We start from the raw sequence: 8,670 nt of genomic DNA, 5'->3' as shown, positions 1-8,670 counted from the left end.
AACTCGTTCAAGGAGTTTGGAAAGGAATGGTAGGAGGGATATGGGACGATAACTAGAAGGTGAGGTGGGGTCAAGAGAGGGTTTTTTTAGGATGGGAGAGACATGGGCATGTTTGAAGGCAGAGGGGAAGGAACCAGTGGAGAGTGAGCGGTTGAAGATGGAATTATTAATGTATATTATTATAATATTAATAATAATAATAATAATAGCCAAGTCATCATGTGGGTTTGGGGGGGAAGGGGGTTAGTTGTGACCAAAAACACAAACATGTGACCAACAGAACCTTCCACACTGCTCAGGCAGAGAGATAGTAAGATGTTGAATGACTCCCACAGTCCCTTGCTTCACCTGATTCAAGTGTTGACCCACATACACATGCACCTATTTACACTTGCACACATAGAAATCATACATGAAGCAGCGTGGCTCTGTGGAAAGAGCACGGGCTTTGGAGTCAAAGGTCATGGGTTCAAATCCCAGCTGCACCAGTTGTCAGCTGTGTGACTTTGGGCAAGTCACTTAACTTCTCTGTGCCTCAATTACCTCATCTGTAAAATGGGGATTAAGACTGTGAGCACCCCGTGGGACAACCTGATCACATTGTAACCTCCCCAGTGCTTAGAACAGTGCTTTGCACATAGTAAGTGCTTAATAAATGCCATCATTATTTTTATTATTATTATTATAACACATATACCTGCATATTTCTGCATTTATACTCAGGTACATATGTCATTCTGAATCAGGTCAATGATCCATTCAGCCTCTAAACACTTGATGGGCATAGATTGTGTCTTTTACCTCTATCAAACTCTCCCAAGTGCTCAGCACTGTGCTCTGCATGCTGTGTATGCTCCATAAATACTATAAATTGATGGATACCTTGCAGGAATAAATCCAAACCTTCCCACCCACTGCAAGAAGATTTGTTCCCTACAATATGTCTTGAACCTACCATCTTCTAACTTAAATGACTGTCCCATTTTTTCAAGGAGTGGAATATGGTAAATAACAATTTTGAGTCCACCTCTCTACAGTTATGGTAGTAACAGTAGTAGCAATAGCAGTTGTAGAGTAGTAGTAATAATAATAATAGTTGTAGTAGTAGCAAAACCATTTATTGAAAACCTACTAATGCACTGCACAAGTTCTCGGCAAGTACAAGTCAAGCAAGTGACATATTCCCTGCCTACAAGGAGCTTACACTCTACTGAGGAAAATAGACATAACAGTAGTTCCAGAATTATCTAAACAAAGAATTGAATGCAAAATTGAATATATGTATAAACATAAGTGCTAGATATGGAGCAATTTCAATGTAGTTATGTCTCAGTCATTATCTTTCTGGAAGAAAGAGTGTCATTTTTTCAGTCTCTCCTCATAAGGAAGCTACTCCATCCCCTTGATCAATTTGGTAATCAGGTTAGGCCCAGTCTGGGTCATAGTCTTAATCCTCATTTTACAGATGGGTGAAGCACAGAGACTTGCCCAAGACTGCACAACAGGCAAGTCATGGAACCAGTATGAGAACGCAGGCCCTCTAACTCCTAGGTCCAGGCTCTTTCAACTAGGTTATGCTGCTTCATTATTGAAGGCTTACTATGTACAGAGCACTGAACTAAATGCTTGGAGACTGGAAACACTTGGGGACTGGAAATAAGGGTCTTATTCCTGCTGGGCTTGGGGTCCTGAGGGTGAACTCTCTAGGAAACCCATTCAGGAAAGAGTGAGGCCCACACTCACATGGCTCTTGGGCCTCACTCTTTCCCGATTAGGGAACCTGAAGTAAATAATAATACTAATGATGATATTGGTTAAGCACTTACTATGTGCAAAGCACTGTTCTAAGTGCTGGGGGGATACAAGGTGATCATGGGGCTCACAGTCTTAATCCCCATTTTACAGATGAGGGAACTGAGGCACAGAGAAGTTAAGTGACTTGCCCAAAGTCACACAGCTGACAATTGGCAGAGTTGGGATTTGAACCCCTGACCTCTGACTCCAAAGCCCATGCTCTTTCTACTGAGCCACGCTGCTTCTTGAAGTGAATCACGACATAGTACAGAACAAATGAGTGATGTGCACTTGGTGACGATTTGATTTTATCAATCATTCAATCAATTAATTAATCAACAATCATATTTATTGAGCATTTACAATATGCAGAGCACTGTACTAAGCACTTGGGAGAGTACAGTATAACAGACTTTACAGATATGTTCCCTGCCCACAGTGAGCTTACAGTCTGGAGGGAGAATTTTGTTATTTTGATCTTGTATTGATTCATTCATTCAGTCAGTCAGTCAATCAGTCATATTTATTGAGCGCTTACTGTGTGCAAAGCACTTGCAACTTGTTCCTCTGCTGAAAGCCTGTTCAAAGCTGATTGCTATCTATGATTTTGTTTAATTTTTGAATGATCTGTCCAGCTCTAGTAGAATGCTTTGGCTGTATTTTCTGATTAAAAGAGGGAAAGGTGGGTTGGGATTCAGAAGCCCCTCTGAGGAAAGGTATTGGTCCTTGTTTCAACAAGGACCAGAGAGTGGAACTTGGAGTGGTCTGCCTTTGGCGGCAGGGAGGTCTCACTCTAAGTTAGGGGATGGTGGCGGCAGTGATTTATTCGAGTTTTCTTGGGCTGTGCTAGCCAGAAAACATTCCTGCAGGAGTGGCTAGTGGACAGAGCCCCTGGAGTAGAGCCCCTACCAACCAACACACTGCATCATTTCTCCCTGGCCCCACAATCTCTGATTGGCTACTCCTCTTTCCTCAGTCCCTGGGCACTGGGGGAAGGAAATGCACTCCCCATTTTTTTATGGTATTGGTTAAGTGCTTACTATGTGGAAGGCACTGAACTAAACACTGGGGTAGACACAAGATAATCAGTTTGAGCACAGTCCCTGACCCACACAGGGCTCACAGTTTTAATCCCCATTTTAAAGATGGTGCTTTTGAGTCATCGAGAAGTTAAGTGACTTGCCCAAGGTCACACAGCAGACAAGTGGTAGAACTGGTTAGAACCCAGGTCCTCTGACTATCAGCCCCATGCTCTTTCCACTGAGCCAGCCTACTTTTCTAGTTTCCCCCACTTCTCCCCCCACCCAACTCTGATTGTTTTCTTCTTTCCTTCCTCAGTTCCTAAGCACTGTGGGAAGGGATTATGCTCCCTTGTGGTCACCTTCCTCCCTTGACAATTCAAAGTTGCTCTATAAACCTTCCCATTTGTTCTGGGTGTGGTGATGGCGGCTCCAGTCTCCCTTGTGCTCTGACTCAACCACCCTCAGATGACCAGTCAGGTGAGAGACAAAAGACAGAACTGGGACAAGTGCCGCTCAGAAGCCTATGGACTCAGGTGAAAGAGTTGAAGTAGAACATGCTGGTCCTGATGGTTCCAGGATATTTCGACTATTGCTGAAGGCTGAACTGAAAGGAGGACTGATTTGAGTCCTTCTTCTCAGTGAAATGTTAGATCATAGACATACCCAAGAAAAGACCATCTTCCGAAGAGCAGGGGCAGATGACCCAGCTGAAAGAAAACACTGCTGATCTGACCTCTGTGAGGAAGAAGCTTGGCCAGTGTTAGAGCGCTCTTGTGGGGTATGTAGGCCATTGTCATTGTGTATGTGCGTATTCATTCATTCATTCATTCAATAGTATTTATTGAGTGCTTACTGTGTGCAGAGCACTGTACTAAGCGCTTGGGAAGTACAAGTTGGCAACATATAGAGACGGTCCCTACCCAACAACGGGCTCACAGTCTAGAAGGGGGAGACAGACAATAAAACAGAACATGTGACCAGATGTCAAGTCATCTGAGTAAATAGAAGTAAAGCTAGATGCACATCATTAACAAAGTAAAATAAATAGAATAGTAAATATGTACAAGTAAAATAAATAGAGTAATAAATCTGTAAAAACATATATGCAGGTGCTGTGGGGAGGGGAAGGAGGTAGGGCGGGGGGATGGGGATGGGGATGGGGAGAGGAAGGAGGGGTCTCAGTCTGGGAAGGCCTCCTGGAGGAGGTGAGCTCTCAGTAGGGATTTAAAGGGAGGAAGAGAGCTAGCTTGGCGGATGTGCGGAGGGCGGTCATTCCAGGCCAGGGGGAGAACGTGGGCCGGGGGTCGACAGCAGGACAGGCAAGAATGAGGCACAGTGAGGAGGTTAGTGGCAGAGGAGCAGAGGGTGCGGGCTGGGTTGAAGAAGGAAAGAAGGGAGGTGAGATAGGAGGGGGCGGGGTGATGGAAAGCCTTGAAGCCGAGAGTGAGGAGTTTTTGCCTGATTTGTAGGTTGATTGATAGCCACTGGAGATTTTTGAGGAGGGGAGTAACATGCCCAGAGCGTTTCTGCATAGAGATGATCTGGGCAACAGCATGAAGTATAGACTGAAGTGGGGAGAGACAGGAGGATCGGAGATCAGAGAGGAGGCTGATGCAGTAATCCAGTCGGGATAGGATGAGAGATTGAACCAGCAGGGTAGCAGTTTGGATGGAGAGGAAAGAGCGGATCTTGGCGATGTTGCGGAGGTGAGACCGGCAGGTTTTGGTGACGGATTGGATGTGAGGGGTGAATTAGAGAGCAGAGTCGAGGATGACACCAAGGTTGCGGGCTTGTGAGTATGTGTGTGTACATGCATGTATGGGTGTGAGTGAACCCCTCTCTTCCCCTAGACACTCTGTTTAGCATTAGTTTCACCGGCTTGACTCTCTCCTGTTTTACTTCCTACTGTTCTGACACCTCTTTCTCAGACCCTTTTCTTAGCTCTTCTTCATTCTCTCACTTCTTAGCCAATCACTGGTATTTATTGACTGTTTATTGTGTACTAAGCACTGGGAAAAGTGAGTCAGTAGATGTAATCCCTGCCCACAGGGAGCTTACAGTTTACAGGGGAAGAAAGACATTGAAATAGATTACAGAGGCAAAAACTGAACTTTTCTTTGCCCCCCAGTGCAACGGCCTCCTACCTTCCCCATCACAGACACCACCACCTCCATCCTTTCTGTCCCCAAAGCTTGCAACCTTTATGTCACTGTTGATTTAGTAGGAGTCATAGTATTTATTAAGTGCTGACTTGTGCTAAGCATTGGAAAGAACATACAGGTAGGAATTAGCCACAGACCCTGCCCTAGAGGGGTTTCAAAATCTGTCACTTCCCTGTCTTTCACTTTTTATATTCAGCCTGTCTCTAAATCCTGCCATTTTCCTCCACAATATTAGGTGGAGCAATCCCTTTCTCTTCACCTTTATGACCCCTTCCCTGGTCCAAATTTTCATCACCTGCCAGCTGGACTGCTGCATCAGCCTTCTTACCCAGTTTCCTTGCCTCCAGCTTTTCCCTTCATCAGTCTAGTCTAGATTCTGCTGCTCAGATCATCTTCCTGAAATAGTGTTCAGAACAAAACAGTACTCTGCTCTTCTAAGACCTCTGGCTCAGTGGAAAGAGCATGTGCTTGGGAGTCAGAGCTTGAAGATTCTAATACCAGCTCTGTCACTTATCAGCTGTGTGACTTTGGGCAAGTCACTTCATTTCTCTATACCTCAGTTACCTCATCTGTTAAATGGGGATTAAGACTGTGAGCCCCATGTGGGACAACCTGATTACCTTTTATCTATCCAAGCACTTAGAACAGTGCTTGGCACAAAGTAAGCACTTAACAAATACGATCATTATTATTAGTATTACCTCTGGTGGCTATCTACATTTCTTGAAATAAACAGAAACTCCTGATCATTTCATTTAAGACTCCCTCCCATCTGTTTCTTTCTCACTTCTCCCCCTTCTTCTTCTGCTCCATCCCAGCAGTGATTCTTTCCTCCTCCCAAGCTCACCTGATAGTTGTACTTATCTTTGAAGTCACCTTTCTTCAATCTGCAGTTCTTGTCATTCCTCCACATGGAACCCTCTTGCCCCTCAAATGGGCAAACATAGTCTGCCCTCCCTTTAAATAATAATAATGATGATGATGATGGTATTTGTTAAGTGCTTACTATGTGCAAAGCACTGTTCTAAGCACTGGGGAGGTTACAAGGTGATCAGGTTGTCCCACAGGGGGCTCACAGTTTTAATCCCCATTTTACAGATGAGGTAACTGAGGCACAGAGAAGTTAAGTGACTTGCCCAAAGTCACACAGCTGACAGTTGGCCGAGTCAGGATTTGAACCCATGACCTCTGACTCCAAAGCCCGTGCTCTTTCCACTGAGCCATGCTGTAATTAGCTTAGAAATACTTCTGAGCTAGAGCTTTGGAGGGAGGGCACTACGCTGACATTTGAAACCATTAGGCCTAACAGATAGTTCAGGGTCTGCATGGTCAACACATTTCTGGATGCTTCCTCCAGGAGATATACCCTGAATAATCTCCCATCCCCCCAGATCATACCAATTCATCAACCATGTTTAACACTGATTTCTAGATCTATGTATTCCATTTATCTATGGCTTTTAGGGTACTTGTTAAATGCTTACTATGTGCCAGGCACTCTACTAAGCTCTGGAGTAGAAACAAGATAATTACATAGGACACAGTCCATGAGTTGTATGAAAGGAGAGAAGGTTAAACTCCCCTTAAGAAGGATGGAAGAGGTCCTAGTGGCCTTTACAACACATATATAGTTAAGGCATTGCCACCCTTTTCAAGGCATCTAACCAAGTTTTTTTACCCCTCTAGACTCTGAGCGCATCGTTGGCAAGTAATGTGTCTGTTTGTTGTTTTATTGTACTCTCCCAAGGGCTTCGTATGGTGCTTTGCACACAGGAAGCACCCAATAAATACGACTGACTGACTGAATGAATGTCCTTCATGGGACTCACAGTTTTAATCTCAAGATCACGCACAGAGCCGGCATTAGAATCCATGCTCTATCCACTAGGCGAGGCTGCTTTATTTATTAATTTTTCTGCTGACTTTTAGTTTTACCATTGACATCGATATTTTACTCCTATTTCTTTTCCCTGGACACAGTTTCCTTCTCCTTTTTTTACTCCATTAGCTCCTTCAAAGGCAAGGACCACGTCTCCTATCTTTATTGTTTGCTCACAAGCACCTCTCTTCCACAGAGAAGCAGTGTGGTACAGTGGAAAGAGCCCGGGCTTGGGAGTTAGAGGTCATGGGTTCTAATCCCTGCTCTGCCACTTGTCAGCTGTGTGACTTTGGGCAAGTCACTTCACTTCTCTGTGCCTCAGTTACCTCATCGGTAAAATAGGGATTAAGATTGTGAGCCCCATGTGAGACAACCTGATCACCTTGTATCCCCCCAGCACTTAGAACAGTGCTTTGCACATAGTAAGCGCTTAACAAATACCATTAAAAAAGCACCTTGTACAATAAACTGCACATATCAGGGGATCAGTAGATACTGATGATAATGATCAGCAGGGAGTAAACATTCAATAAATAACATTGATGATGATGAAAATAATAATAATAATAATAATAATGATGGTATTTGTTAAGCACTTACTATGTGTCAAGCACTGTTCTGAATATTTTTGTTGAAAATTGATCCGAGAAGAAGAGTAAAGTATGGACTGAAATTGGGAGACAGGAAGCAGGGAGGCCAGTATGGAGGCTGATACAGTAATCAAGGAGGGATAGGATAAGTGATAGGATTAATATGGTAGCAACAGGATTGTGAGTTGACACTGCTTTGAATTTGTTGAGGAATTGGCAATGCTCTGCTAAGAATGGATTCCTCCCTCTCTAAGAATCTGGCTGAAACAGAGTGACCTGTAGGACTCAGGAGAATTAAAATGAAGGAGTTGGTGAATGTCAGTTAGCAATTGCAAAATAAATACATTTAATAAGTTGATGCCTTTTGGTTGCGAGTGTGTTATGTGGGGCTAAATGGGGGAGCAGGTGATATCTGAGTTTGAGGGAGAAAAGACTGAATCTGTTCTGTATGATTACAGGCTCAGGGAGAAGCCAGCTGTAAGGCAGTCATAATCCTTCCAGGGATGTGGACTGTGAGAGAGGGCCAAAGAGAGCTTTGAAAAGAATAGGCGGGGCCAGAAGGACATAGGGGAGGGAGAGAACGAGGTTGAAGTTGAAGCATAGGGGCACCTTTACTATGAAGATGCCCTTAGCCTGGTGCCAAGGAAAAGTTCTCCCCCAGATAGCACTGCTTTGCATCTCCAAATTCCCAATTGGAGCTAGGCTGACAGAGGCAGTATAAGATGGGCCTCTGGGACAGAAAGGTCATAACATGAATTCCCCCCTCTATACTGGAAGCTTCTTGTGGGCAGGGACATGTCTACCAGCTGTGTTGTACTGTGCTCTCCCGAGCACTAAGTGTAGTGCTCTGCACACAGCAAGCACTTAATAAATGCCATTGATTGATTGATGAATCTGGACCTGACAATCAGAACCAGATGCACTGTGGATAGAGCACAGGCCTGGGAAGTAGAAGGTCATGGGCTCTAATCCAGGCTCTGCCACATGTGTGTTGTGTGACCTTGGGCACGTCACTTCATTTATCTGGGCCTTATTTACCTCATCTGTAAAATGGGGGTTGTTACTGTGAACCCTATGAGGGAAAGGTACTGTGTCCAACCTGATTCACGTATATCTATGACAGGGTTTAGAACAGTGTTTAGCACACAGTAAGAACTTAACAAGTACCATAAGTATTATTATTATAGGAAACAGGAGAGTCTTTGGGAGCCTCTGCACCTGAC

General features: G+C 44.3%; 1 non-coding gene across 1 annotated transcript; it reads left to right on the top strand.

Annotated features, from left to right (window-relative positions):
- Positions 1-6,527: 6,527 nt before the first annotated feature.
- LOC119924666 lies at positions 6,528-6,654 on the top strand. Its single transcript, XR_005449366.1, has one exon. It is a non-coding gene; the product is annotated as a U6atac minor spliceosomal RNA (small nuclear RNA).
- Positions 6,655-8,670: the final 2,016 nt, after the last annotated feature.

Source organism: Tachyglossus aculeatus, chromosome 2 (genome assembly GCF_015852505.1).
Source record: "Tachyglossus aculeatus isolate mTacAcu1 chromosome 2, mTacAcu1.pri, whole genome shotgun sequence".
Taxonomy (NCBI): domain Eukaryota; kingdom Metazoa; phylum Chordata; class Mammalia; order Monotremata; family Tachyglossidae; genus Tachyglossus; species Tachyglossus aculeatus.
The sequence above is the reverse complement of the archived record's forward strand: the minus strand, read 5'-3'. Positions and strand labels throughout refer to the sequence as shown.